The following is a 15,409-nucleotide window of genomic DNA, read 5'->3' as shown; positions in this document are numbered from 1 at the left end:
TTAAATCTCTTAGAAATATCATTAAATAATATAATTTAAATAACAATGTTGGTGGAATTTGCAACACATATGAAATAAAACTATGACAATAGCACTAAAGTTGGGAGGGAAAAAACAGAAACATAATGTTGCAAAGTTCTTATATTCTACACGAAGTGGTACAATATCACTAAAAGGTTGAGTGTGATAAGTTAAAGATACATACTATTACTCCAAAACAACCACTGAAATAACAAAAATGTTATGCCTATTAAGTTATCAGAGAAAATAGAATAATAAAAATGCTTAAGTCATTCAAAAGAAGGCATAAAATTTAGAAAAAGGGAACTGGGCGAGTTGAAACATACAAGGGGAGAAAGTAGGTTGGTAACTTTAAACCAACAATACTAATCACACTAAATGTTAAAAGTGTGAAACATCTTAATATAAAAATAGAGATGTCAGATTAACTTTAAAAAGAAGGCCAGGTGCAGTGGCTCATGCCTGTAATCCCAACACTTTGGGAGGCCGAGGTGGCCAGATCACTTGAGGCCAGGAGTTCAAGACCAGCCTGGTCAACATGGTGAAACCCTATCTCTACTAAAAATACAAAAATTAGCCAGGTGTGTTGTGCACACCTGTAATCCCAGCTACTTGGGAAGCTGAGAAATGAGAATTGCTTTAGCCCAGGAGGTGGAGGTTGCAGTGAGCCGAGATTGTGTCACCACACTCCAGCCTGTGTGACTCTGTCTCAAAAAAAAAAAAAAAAAAAACTCAACTATATGCTGCCTATAAGAAATGAACTTTAAATATGAGGACACAAATAGTAAAAGAACCAAAAATATATACTATCCTAATACTAATCAAGAGAAAGTTGGAGTGGCTATATTAATATTGAAGCAGATTTCAGAGTGAAGAATATTACCAGGGATAAAAAAGATAATTTCATAATGATAAAATACTAAATATGCATCTATTAATAAAGTATCAAAACACATAAAGAAAAAACTTTATGGCAGAATGATTTATATTGCTTTGGGTATATACTCAGTAAATCATTACACCATAAAGACATATGCACACAAATGTTCATTGAAGCATTATTCACAATAACAAAGACATGGAATCAATCTAAATGCTCATCAATGACAAACTGAATAAAGACAATGTGGTACATATACACCATGGAATACTATGCAGCCACGAAAAAAGAATGAGATCATGTCTTCTGTAGGAGCATGGATGGAGCTGGAAGCTATTATTCTTAGCAAACTAACACAAGAACAGAAAACCAAATACCGCATGTTCTCATTTATAAGTGGGAGCTAAATGATAAGAACTTAGGAACACAAAGAAGGAGACAGCATACACTGGGATCTACTTGATGGGGTAGGATGGGAGGAGGGAGAGGAGTAGAAAAGATAACTATTGGGTACTGGGCTTAATACCTGGGTGACGAAATAATATGTACAACAAAATCTCGTGACACGTGTTTACCTACGTAACAAATCTTCACATGTACCCCCAAACCAAAATAAAAGTTAAAAAAAAAAACTGACAGCACTGCAAAGAGAAATAGCCAAGTCAACAAGTCTGATATTTCTTTTTTTTTTTTTTTTCTTTTTTTTTTTTTTTTGAGACGGAGTCTCGCTCTGTCGCCCAGGCTGGAGTGCAGTGGCGCGATCTCGGCTCACTGCAAGCTCCGCCTCCCGGGTTCACGCCATTCTCCTGCCTCAGCCTCCCGAGTAGCTGGGACTACAGGCGCCCACAACCGCGCCCGGCTAATTTTTTGTATTTTTAGTAGAGACGGGGTTTCACCATGGTCTCGATCTCCTGACCTTGTGATCCGCCCGCCTCGGCCTCCCAAAGTGCTGGGATTACAGGCGTGAGCCACCGCGCCCGGCCAACAAGTCTGATATTTCAAAACACCTCTCAATAATTGACAGAGGTAGTAGACAGAAAACTAGCAAGGATATAGTATACTTAATACTATCAAGTAACTTGACAAAATTAACATTTATAGAACACCCCACCCAACAATAGCAAAATCACATTCTTTTCAAGTATACATGAAATATTTGCCAAGATAAGCTGTATTTGGAGACACAGGTCATAGTAAACTTAGAATTCAAGTCATAAAACATATGTTCTCTGACCACAATGAAATTAAATTAGAAATCAGTAACAGAATAATATCTGGAAAATCCCCAAATATTTGGGAACCAAATATTAGACTTCTAAATAATCTGTGAGTCAAAGATGAAATTTAAAGTGAAATTAGAAATATATATATATACACATACATATATATATATATATATTTTTTTTTTTTTTTTTTTTTTTTTCTGAGGCAGAGTCTCATTCTGTCACCCAGGCTGCAGTACAGTGGTGTGATTTCGGCTCACTGCAACCTCTGCCTCCTGGGTTCAAGTGATTCTCCTGCCTCAGCCTCCTGAGTAGCTTGGATTATAGGTGCCCACCACCACACCCAGCTAATTTTTGTATTTTTAGTAGAGACGGGTTTCGCCATGTTGGCTAGGCTGGTCTTGAACTCCTGACCTCAGGTGATCCACCCACCTCAGCCTCCCAAAGTGCTGGGATTACAGGTGTGAGCCACTGTGCCTGGCCTAGAAAATATTTTGAACTAAATTAAAATAAAGAGACAGCATATCAAAATTTGTGGGATACTGCTTAAGCAATACTTAAGGAAATTCTACAGCATTGAATTGTATATTTGAAAAAGAATAGTCTCAAATCAATGACCTCAGCTTCTACTCAAAGAAACTAAAAGCCAACAGGAAATTAAACCTAAAGTATAAGAAAGGAAATAAATCAAGAAAAACAAAAGCTACTTATCTGAGAAGATCCATAAAATTCATAAACCTTTAGCCAAAGTAATCAAGAAAAAAGATAAATTGCCAACATCACAGATAAGAAAGTGGACATTACTACAGATCTTTCCAATATTGAAAGCATAATAAGAGAATATTATAAATAATACATTCAACATCTTAGATGAAATGGACAAATTACTTGAAAGACACAAACTTTAGAGTTCACCTGAAGAAATAGATAATCCAAGCAACCCTATGTCTATTTTTTAAATTGAATATGTCATTAAAATCTTTCCACAAAGAAAACTCCAGACTCAAAGATTTCACTGGTGAATTCTGCCAAAATAAGGAAAAAATAATACCAATCCTACACAATCTCTCCCAAAAACTTGAAGACAGGGGAATACTCTGACTCATTCTATGAGGCTGAAATGACTGTGACAATAAAATGGACAAAGATATTATTGTGGGTTGAATTGTACACCCCCTCCCCAAATTCAGGTATCGAAGTTTCAACTCCTAGTACCTTAGAATGTGACCTTATTTGGAGACAGGGTCCTTACCAAGGTAATAAAATTAAAACAAGGTCATTAGAGTGGGCCCTAATCCAATATGGCTGGTGTCCTTATGAAAAGGGGAAATTTGCACACAGACTCATACAGAGAAAAGACAATGTGAATTCACAGAAAAGAGATGGCCAAGAAAAGAGACCTGGAACAGATCTTTCCCTCACAGCCCTCAGGCGGAACCAAGCCTGCCAACACCTTGATTTCACATTGCTAGACTCCAGAACTGTGAAATAATTTATGTTCTTTAAGCCACCTAGTTTGTGGTACTTTCTTATGGCAGCCTAGCAAACTAAGACCGATAATACTAGAAAACTATAGACCAATCTCCCTCGGAAACACAGATGCAAAAATTCTATACAAAATTTTTGCAATTCAAATCCAACAATTCATCCAGTAATATACCAAAAAGATATATTGTCATAAATTTATGTAATATAGTTGCTGCCTTTTCATCCATTTTTAGGCCTAACATAAGTTATCTGAAACCCAGTCGTACCCTGTTACCTTTGGCCTAGTTAGAACTTCCCCTTCCTGTATACTTGCTTGCTATATAACCCACTTGTTTCTCATTCCACAGACCTAAAACCCAACACATCCCACAGCTGCTGACCACAATACAACCTAATTGTCAACAACAGAGTCAGGTAAATAAGTCCTCCCCCTTGCATGTGTTTTCTTTTTTTTTTTTTTTTTTTGAGACGGTGCAGTGGCGCGATCTCCGCTCACTGCAAGCTCTGCGGCCTCCCGGGTTAAAGCCATTCTCCTGGCTCATCCTCCAGAGTAGCTGGGACTACAGGCACCCGCCACCACGCCCAGCTAATTTTTTTGTATTTTCAGTAGAGACGGGGTTTCACCGTGTTCGCCAGGATGGTCTGGGTCTCCTGACCTCGTGATCCGCCCGTCTCGGCCTCCCAAAGTGCTGGGATTACAGGCGTGAGCGACCGCGCCCGGCCGCATGTGTTTTCTTTAGCCAATCTACAACCCCCACAGGAAAAGCTAAAGGATAATACCCATTGACCTTAATAAAGCATAGTCCCACAGGTCCTCTTTCTTTTCTCCCCGACCCCCATTTATCTATCTTTCTCTCTCTAAGACTTTCCATCAGCCCTCGAGGTCACTCCTCTTCTCTCATAGATCTTTGAGTAAGGAAATGCTTCTGTTATTTGATGTGTTTTGTTGAGTTACCTTCCCTGTGTCTCACCTGAATGACACACCTGAACCTAACTCTCCTCCCTGTCAGGGCTCCCCTAAAAAGTGGCTATCTTGGTAGGAATAAACAGGACACAGGTCAGACAAGAGCCACAAGGGCGCCTGCCAGAATAAATAAGTTTCCTGTGAGAAGGACACCTATCTGGTCACAGGTCAGACACTTGGGCATTAGGCCATCCGCCAGGATAAGGAAGTATCCCATGAAGGCATGTCGTAATCATCCACAATGACCTCCCCTGAAGCCCCATTAGGGTAGGGCTAGAATGTATAGCCACTCTCCAGAGAAAGATCTCAAGACCAAATTAGAGGAAAATACAATATATATCATGGCTAAGTGGGCCTTAGGCCAAGAATGCAGTCAATTTAACATTCCAAAGTCAATAAATATAATTCATCTTATCGACAAACTTAAAAAAATATGATCATCTCAATATTCAGAAAAAGCACTTGAAAAAATCCAACACCCTTTCCTGGTGAAACCTCTCAGCAAAGTAAGACATGACACCAGAAGCACAATCCGCAAAAGAACATGTTAATAAAATGGATTTCCTCAGAATTAAAAACTGCTCTTTAAAAGATGCTAAGTGAATGAAAAGATAAGCAACAGACTAAGAGGAAGTATTTGCAAATGATATATCTCATAAAGAACTTACATCCAAAATATTTAAAGAACTCTCAAATTCCAATTATAGGAAAACAAAATCCCAATACATTTGAACAAAGGATTTGAACAGACCAAAGAAGATGTATGGAAGGCAAATAAACAAATGAAAATCACTAGGGAAATGCAAATTCAAGCCACAATGAGATACCACCGCATGCTTATTAGAATACCTAAATTTAAGATACTCATACTAAGTGTTGGTAAAGATGTGGAACAACTTTGAACTCTCATAAACTGGTCGTACGAACGTAAAATGGTACACTTTGGAAAGCAGTTTGGCAGTTCTTCAAAAGTTAAACATACCCTGACCATATTATGCTTATCATATGACCCAGTCATCCATTCCATTCCATACCCAAGAGAAATGAAAGCACGTGTCTATACAAAGATTTGCAAATGAGTGTTCAAAGTAGCTTTCATTGTAATAGCCAAAAAACAACTCAATTCTACTTTAACATGTGAATAAATAAACTGTGGTATAGTCATTCAATAGAATATTACTCAGCAATATAAAGGAATAAACTGTCAATACAAGCAGCAATATGGAAGAGTCTCAAAATAATTATACTGGGTGAAAGAAGCCAGAGAACAAAGAGTGCATGCTTTATGATTCCACTTACATAAAACTCTAAAAAAATGCAAGCTAACCTACAGTGATAGAAAGCAGATCAGCGGTTGCCTGGGGATATGCAAAAGGCAAGGGATGTGGAAGGAACAGATTACAAAGGGTTAAGGAGAAACTTCTGGGGGTGATGGATGTGTTCATTATCTTGAATGTGGTGATGGTTTCACAGGAATATACATATATCAAATTGCACACTTGAAATATGTGTAGTTTCGTTGTATGTCAATTAATCCTCAGTAGAGTTGTTTTTTCCAAAAGAATTAAAAAATATTGACATTGAACATTTGGATGGACGGGAGAGAAAGCCTGTTGGTATGCACACTCGACAAAGAAAACAAATATCCATAGTTTTTTTTTTTTTTTTTTTTTTTTTGAGACGGAGTCTCGCTCTGTCGCCCAGGCTGGAGTGCAGTGGCCGGATCTCAGCTCACTGCAAGCTCCGCCTCCCGGGTTCACGCCATTCTCCTGCCTCAGCCTCCCCAGTAGCTGGGACTACAGGTGCCTGCCACCTCGCCCGGCTAGTTTTTTGTATTTTTTTTTAGTAGAGACGGGGTTTCACCGTGTTAGCCAGGATGGTCTCAATCTCCTGACCTGGTGATCCACCCGTCTCGGCCTCCCAAAGTGCTGGGATTACAGGCTTGAGCCACCGCGCCCGGCCAAATATCCATAGTTTATTGAAAGGGAAGTAAATTTCAAAATAGTTGCAACTATCAAAAGAGGAAAAATGTATATTCTATGTATAATATTGATTGCTACTAATGTTATTTGTGTCAAATGTCAGAAATATTTTCCTTATTAAAAAAAAAAGAATCCCTTGCAGTGAGCTGAGATCCGGCCACTGCACTCCAGCCTGGGCGGCAGAGCGAGACTCCGTCTCAAAAAAAAAAAAAAAAAAGAATCCTCTGAAATTTGCATTCCTTATAAATCTAACATGATGAACCCTACATGGAAAAGCATGACCTGAATACCTATTATACCATCTAGATTTACAAATGTGTCACAGTTTGCTCCTAAACTATCTGGAGCTCTGTCTTTATTGCATAGTTAGGAAGGGAAGATTTGAAGGTCTCCTAAGGGACCAGCCAAATCTTTGAAATTGGGCCAGATCAAACTCTTGGGCAGGGCTCTGTCTCCTACTGGTGCTAAGTGCTTTCCACACAATATCCATTCAAAGTAATCATTATTATCCTCATTTTGTAGATAAGAAAACTGAGGCTCAGGAATGGTAATTTCCTCTGGCTCACCCAGTTGCGCCAGAGGCCATCATAAAGCACTCTATCACATAGGCTAGATTAGAAAGTCAAGGATATTTGCAGAGAGTAAGAATTCATGTTTGCTGAGGACCAGGCCCTTTTGCAGGCCCTCTACACATGTTATTGTATTTAATGATAAAAACTTGGCCGGGCGCGGTGGCTCACGCCTATAATCCCAGGACTTTGGGAGGCTGAGGTGGGCAGATCACTTGAGGTCAGGAGTTCAAGACCAGCCTGGCCAACATGGTATAACCCCGTCTCTACTAAAAATACAAAAAATAAAATAAAATAAAATAGCTGAGTGTGGTGGCACGCACCTGTAATCCCAGCTACTGAGGAGGCTGCAGTGGGAGAATTGCGTGAATCTGGGAGGCGGAGTTGCAGTAAGCCAAGATCGTGCCACTGCACTCCAGCCTGGGCAACAGAGCAAGACTCCGTCTCAAAGCAAACAAACAAAAAACAAACTCTCAGGGTAGATTTTATCATTCCTGACCTACAGATAGGGAAACCAAGCCAGAAATGGGTCAGTACTGGTGAGTCACTGAGGACCTGGGGGTGGATTGTAAAGATGATAATACCATAAAGTCGAGACAGACAGATGAGTTTCAGAGAGACAGATGAGGACCAGAGAGATGGCAGAGGTGCACAACCTACATCTTGCAGCCGAGAGATGATTTTACCAAAAGTAATAGTTTGGCTGTAGCTACATTTTACTTCCATTCAAGACCCTTGAAGCCATCCTCCTCTATTTTTTAAGAGAATAGTGGCAATCCTGACAATGCTCTACTAGACTCATGGAGATAAATCTGTGATTGGGTCTGGGCCAACCTTCATTTCCTTCTGTGAGTGTTTGTTTGTTTGTTTTGTCACAAAACTATATTAAACCCCAAAACAGAAATACCTCTGTTTAATATTCACCCTGTCCATGTTATCCCATGGTAAATTATTTGGATACAGAAATTGCATCATCTTGGCTTTATTTAATGTTTACTCAAATACACGAAAAGATATAAAATCTTTAAAGAACATTTTACCTCAGCACCTCTTAATTTGGAAGATAAAAAGCTTTATATCCAAAATGATCAAGTGTTTGTTTAGCAAAGGAAATGTAAAATATATTAAAGGACACTGCTTGTATAGAGTTCTCTTCACCTAAGAAGGCTCATAAAGCCAAAAATAAAGTTCTTTGAGTCCAGTTTTGCTGACCATAAAAAATGCATACATATATAGAAGAAATTCAAATGATAACTACTTTATAAAGCTTCAAACAATAAGATCAATGTTTTGAGTGTCTACTAAATGCCAGGAAGCTATATTCATGCTCTTTCTTTTTTTTTTTTTTTTTTTTTTTGAGACAGGATCTCATTCCGTTGCTCCAGTTGGAGTGCAGTGGTGGGATCACAACTCACTGCAGCCTCAAATTCCTAGGCTCAAGCAATCCTTGAGGCAATCCTCCTGTCTCAGCTCCTAAGTAACTGGAACTACAGGCACACACTACCATGCCTGGCTAATTTTTAAAATTTTTTGTGAATATGGCTCACTTTGTTGTCCAGGCTCATGCTCTTGATTATATGTCGGTATCTTCATTTTCAGAGAAGGGCATGAGATTCAGAAGGGTTGTGTAACATTTTCAAGTTCACACAACTAATATATATCAGAATAAGGATTCAAACCCAGCTTTGTTTGACTTCAGTCCCCATATCACGCTGCCACCCTGGTATTAGAGAAAAGGACCACTTCTGCTCTAATTTCCTTTTCCTTAGTAGACATGTTTCAGATGACCTGAATTGAACTAGTGTGTGACTGAAATTGTAGGAAATTATCTGGTTAGAAAAGATCATCAAATATTGTCTAAACCTAAATTAGCAGCCCCTTGTATATTTATGCTTTCAGCCTCCTTTTTTCCTCATATGCAAATTAGGTCTGATGGTGGATATTGCAGAAATATGGACCTTGAAATTGGTTCTCATCTATTCGGAAAGCTATATGATGGGCTGGTCCACCCATACCAAGATAAGTATCATACTTTGATGTACCCCTGAGGGAGAAGCTGGTGAACTGTCCTGTATGGGATTCAGGAAGGGCTGCATCCAGGGTTTCAGAGATGCTTTTTTCTTCAAATCGGTGTCAAAGGCCTGTTCCAAGACCCTGGTGGTATGGCAGAGGTTTTGCCATCTGTTCACAGGCTTAGCATCAATATTTATTAAATTCTTTTTTTTTTTTTTTTTTTTTGAGATGGAGTCTCGCTCTGTCGCCCAGGCTGGAGTGCTGTGGCCGGATCTCAGCTCACTGCAAGCTCCGCCTCCCGGGTTCACGCCATTCTCCTGCCTCAGCCTCCCCAGTAGCTGGGACTACAGGTGCCTGCCACCTCGCCTGGCTAGTTTTTTGTATTTTTTAGTAAAGACGGGGTTTCACCATGTTAGCCAGGATGGTCTCGATCTCCTGACCTGGTGATCCGCCCGTCTCGGCCTCCCAAAGTGCTGGGATTACAGGCTTGAGCCACCACGCCCGGCCTATTAAATTCTTTATATGGATTATCTCATGTCATCCTCATTGAAACTTGACGAGATAGGCAATGTTTCAGGCGAGCAATGGGTCAGAGAGAGGCAGAGTGATTTGCCTAAGGTCACACAGCAAGTAGTGACAGAACCAGGCTTCAAAACCAGGTCAGTATGACTTCAAAATCTATCCCCAATAATAAGGTGGGAGTATTTATTCCCTGGCTTCTTCCCTGCAGTGTCATCTCAGGTTGGCTGCATTCCTCAAAAGAAAGTCACCATGTATGTCAGATGCCCCTCTATGGGTGATTATAACTACTCTCTCCTTTTATCCTTTCAGCTCCAGGGGTAGTAACAGCCACACCATTAGTGCACTATCCCATGAGATTCTCAAACCTCTGTAAATTGTTCCTTTAGTAAACCTTCCTGAAATCATCCTAATTTGAGTGTGTCACCTCTTTCCTCCTGGGACCCTAACCAACATACACGTTATTCAATGATGAAGGTGGGTCTGGAGTTCAGACCTAGTCTGGCTCCAAAGCCCATGCTCTCTCTTACCACTACCCTATTCTTGTATTCTGACATCTTAGCTTAAGCATATCCCTGTGCTCACTCATTTCAATTCAATGAACATTAACAGAGGATCTACTATGTGTTAGGAATTGCCTGAAATCACAGACAAGTTGCTGAACATTTCGGAGCTTCCTTTTTCTATTTCTGTGAATAAAGAATGGTATTCTCTACCTGAATTGTAAGATTGTTCTTAGGATAATATAATATTCCCTATAAAACATGCCAAGAAAAGTTCATCACTCATTTTTCCCTCAGAACCTTCTACTACTACTCAAAGCAATCTACAGATTCAATGCAATCCCTATGAAAATATTAATGTCATTTTTCACAGAAATAGAAAAAAAATCCTAAATTCGTATAGAACCAAAAAAGACCCCAAAAAGCCAAAGCAAACCTGAGCAAAAAGAACAAATCTGGAAACATCATATTACCTGACTTCAAAATATAGTGCAAGGCTATAATAATCCAAACAGCATGGTAGTAGTATAAAAACAAACACATAGACCAATGAAACAGAATAGAGAACTCAGAAATAAATCCAAGTATTTATAGACAACTGATTTTCAACAAAGGGACCAGGAGCAAACATTGCAGAAAGGACACTCTTTTCAGTAAATGATGCAGGAAAACTGGACCCTTATCTCTCACCATATACAAAAATCAACTCAAAATGGATTAAAGACAAATATAAGATGTGAAATTATGAAATTACTAGAAGGAAACATAGGGAAAACATTTCAGGACATTGGTCTAGGCAAAGATTTTATGGCTAAGACCTCAAAAGCACAGGCAAAAGCAAAAATAGGCAAAAGGGACTAAATAAAACTAAAAACCTTCTACACAGCAAAGGAAACAGTCAATAGAGTAAAGAGACAATCTGTTGAATGGGAGAAAATATTTTCAAACTATTTATCTGACAACAGACCTAATATCCAGAATATACAAGGAACTCAAACAATCCAACACTAAAAGAATAATAATGTCACTAAAAAGTGGGCAAAGGACATGAATAGACATTTCTCAGAAGAAGACATACATGGCCAATAGGTATAAGAAAAAAGGCTCAACATTACTAATCATCAGGGAAATACAAATCAAAGCCACAATTAGATATCATCTTACCCCAGTTAGAATGTCTGTCAAAAAGACAAAAATAATAGATGCTAGTAAGGATGCAGAGAAAAGGGAACTCATACACTGTTGAGGAGAACATATGTTAGTACAACCACTATAGAAAACAGCATGAAGGCTGAGTGTGGTAGCTCAGGCCTGTAATCCCAGCAGTTTGGGAGGCCAAGGCAGGCAGATCACCTGAGGTCAGGAGTTTGAGACCAGCCTGTCCAACATGGGGAAACCCTGTCTCTACTAAAACTACCAAAAAAAAAAAAAAAAAATTAGCCAGGCATGATGGCCTATGCCTGTAATCCCAGCTACCCAGGAGACTGAGGCAGGAGAATTGCTTGAACCCAGGAGGCGGAGGTTGCAGTGAGCCGAGATCGCACCACTGCACTCCAGCTTAGGCGACAGAGCAAGGCTCCATCTAAAAACAAACAAACAAACAAACAAACAAAAAACCCAGCATGGAGATTTCTCAAAAAACTAAAAATAGAACTACCATATGATCCAGCAATCCCACTACTGGATGTTTATCCAAAGGAAAGGAAATCAGTATATCAAAGGGATACCTGCACTCCCATGTTTATTGCAGCACTATTCACACTAGCAAAAATATGCTATCAACCTAAGTACATGTCAATGGATGATTAAAGAAAATGTTGCACAGATACACAATTGCATACTATTCAGTCATAAAAATAATGAAATCATGTCATTTGCAGCAACATGGATGGAACTGGAGATCATTATGTTAAGTGAAATAAACCAAGCACAGAAAGACAAATATTGTATGCTCTCACTCATATTGTGGGAGTAGAAAAGTTGATTTCATGGAGAGAGATAGTAGAATGATAGATATCAGAGCCTGGGAATGGTGTGGGGGCTGGGGTGGGAAATGAAGAGAGGTTGGTTAATGGATACAAACATACAGTTAGATAGAAGGGCTAAGTTCTATGTTCAGTAGCAGAGTAGGGTGACTATAGTTAACAATGCATTGTATATTTCAAAATATACATAATATAGGGAGGATTTGAAATGTTCCCAGCACATAGAAATGATAAATACTTGAGATAGTAGATGCCCTAAATACCCTGACTTGATCATTTGTACATTCTATGCATGTAACAAAATATCACATGTGCCCCATAAATATGTACAAATATTATGTATCAGTAAAAATATATATAAATAATTTGGGAATGATTATATGTGGGATAAAATAATAAAACTATAAAAAACAAATACAAATTTATTTATACTGTAACTCACCAAAAAAATAATAATAATCTTCTACATGCCTGGTTATAGTGGGACTCTGGGCTGGGCGTGGTGGCTCACGCCTGTAATCCCAACACTTTGGGAGGCCAAGTCGGGTGTATCACGAGGTCAGGAGATCAAGACCATCCTGGCTAACACGGTGAAACCCCGGATGGATAGATGGGTGGATGGCTGGATGGATGGACAGATAGACGGAGCATGGTTGAGTTTTGTACATTTAGAAATGCTAGAGATGTGTAATATATTAACTGCCTCTTCACCTGAGCTTTAAGCACTCAAAGGGCAAATGGTTTCCCATCTTTATGTGAGGCCCTTCTCCTTCCACTTTAAGGCTGAAAAGGCTGAGAAACAAGATAAAGTTCAAATCTCAAAACTCACCCAAGGGTCACCCTCCTAAAAATGACTGTACTGCCCAGGAACAGTGGCTCATTACTGTAACATCAGCACTTTGGGAGGCTGAGGTGGGAGGATTGCTTAACACCAAGAGTTCAAGACCAACCTAGGCAACATAGTGAGACCCCCCCCATCTCTACAGAGAAAAAAAAAAAAAATTAGGCAGGCATGGTGGCACATGCCTATAATTCCAGCTACTCAGGAGGCTAAGGTAGGAGGATCATTTGAGCCTGTGAGGTAGAGGCTACAGTGAGCCACTGCACTCTAGCCCGGGCAACAGAGCGAGACCCCATTTAAAAATAATAATAATAATGGATGGACCAAGTCTATACTTTTGCAGAGAACTTTACATCGATTTTAAGGCTATTAATAGAAATGTTTTCCAATACTTGGAGAAAGACTCAAAAGGCGCTTGAACACTCAATAACTTCCAAAGTAGCATTTTAATGAATTACAGTAAGTGCAAATTGATCAGAAACATATGGATTTAATTTATCCTTAAGGACATGCATTTCAACATTCAAGGGGAAAATGTGTCTTCTGAAATATATTCTGGATCTTGTCCAGTATAGAACATTTAAAACAAATTTTCAAATTGTAGATGAATCCAGATCTCTGGTATGCTCACTCAGTCTTCATTGAGAGATACAGATGGAAGATTATTTTTATCTTCAAAATGGAATTCTCAGAAGGAGCTGGGAATTGGATGGCCAACACTTAAGCCCCAGCCTGACCATTTATTGTGTGACCTTGGCAAAGCTGCTTACCCTTGTAGAACATTTTCCACGTATGAAAACTAGATAATGCCTTGCACACTTCACCTGGTTTCTGTGAGGTTTAGATGAGGTAATTTATATCATAGAATTTGTTGACTTGGAAAGTGCTATGCAAATTAAACTATTATTTGGTGCCATACACATCACAAAATAAATTACTTGCTATTTCTTTGTGTTTCCCTTTTATCATCACACATTCAGCTTAGAGTTCAGTTGACTCTTGCCTGTTTGGCTGAAATGTACATGGATGCTCATTGCTGGTTTTTGACATTAGTTTTTCACAGACTCCCAGAATCTCTGGAAGGAACGCTAACCAATCTTCATTCAATTAACACAAAGAACCTTCCCATGTCATCTTTCTAGCATAATTGATTAAAATATATTCTGCTAATAATTTGCTAATCAGCTGTGGCTCAGGGCAGGATAAACTGTGCATGTACCTGCCCCAAACTACACCAACCTGTTCAAACGCATTCACACGCTGCAATGTCGATTTATCCTTGCCGTTCCGGTAGCAAAACCCTTTGACCTAAAGTAACCTCAGGTGTGGAAGGCAGCCATTCAAGAATTCTAGAAGCTATTCTCTCTGGCATTCTTTTTTCTTTCTCTCTCCAAACCCAAAGACAAAATTTTTGTTTGGTGGTTATTTTTTCTTACTTGTATCTCTGCCACATCTTGACTCTCAAGGAGAGACTTTTCTTTTTTTACTTTCAATTTTAACTTTAGTTATAAAGAAATAATTTTAGATATAGAGAAATGTTGCCAAAATAGTGAAAAGAATTCCCATATGCTCTTCACCCACCTTCCACTAATGTTAACATCTTATATAATAATAGTACAATAATCAAAATCAAGAAATTGACACTGGCACAATAATATTAACATTTAACACTCTTATTTTCATTCCACCAGTTTTTCTACTTATGTACATTTTGTGTTCCAGGATCCAAATGAGTGTCCCAAACTTCATTTAGTCATCATGTCTCCTTAGTCTCTTCTGGTCTGTGACATTTCCTCACTATTTCCTTGTCTTTTATGACCTTGACACTTTTGAGAACTACTCATCAGTTACTTTGTCTGACGTCCCCCAAATTGGGTTTCTCTGATGTTGTCTTGTGATTATTTTAGGAACATGTATTTTTGGCAAGAATACCATGGAAATGATGCTGTGCCCTTCTCAGTGCATCATATCAGAGGATACATGACATTGATATACCTCATTACTGGTTATGGTAACCCTGATCGCTTGACTAAGAGGATGTCTGCTCAGTTTCTCTACTACAAAATTCTATTTTTCTCTTTGTAGTTAATAAATATCTTGGGATAAATACTTTAAGCAATGAAAATATTCTATTTCTCCTCAAACTGTCAAGGATCAGTTTTAGCATCCGCTGGTGGATATCTTGCCTGCAGCAACTACTACTGTCATATTCTAAAGATGACTGTATTTCCCTCACTCCTCCAATAATAGTTGGAGACATCAATATTCCACTTTCAATAATAGATAGAATAACTAGGCAGAAGAACAACAAGTAAATGGAAGTTTCACAACACTAAAAACCAACTAGATCTAATGGATGTGTATAGAACACTCCACTCAACAACAGTAGAGTACATAAAAGATTCTCCAGAATAAACCACA

Source organism: Macaca nemestrina, chromosome X, assembly GCF_043159975.1.
Source record: "Macaca nemestrina isolate mMacNem1 chromosome X, mMacNem.hap1, whole genome shotgun sequence".
NCBI lineage: Eukaryota > Metazoa > Chordata > Mammalia > Primates > Cercopithecidae > Macaca > Macaca nemestrina.
This window is presented reverse-complemented; position numbering follows the sequence as displayed.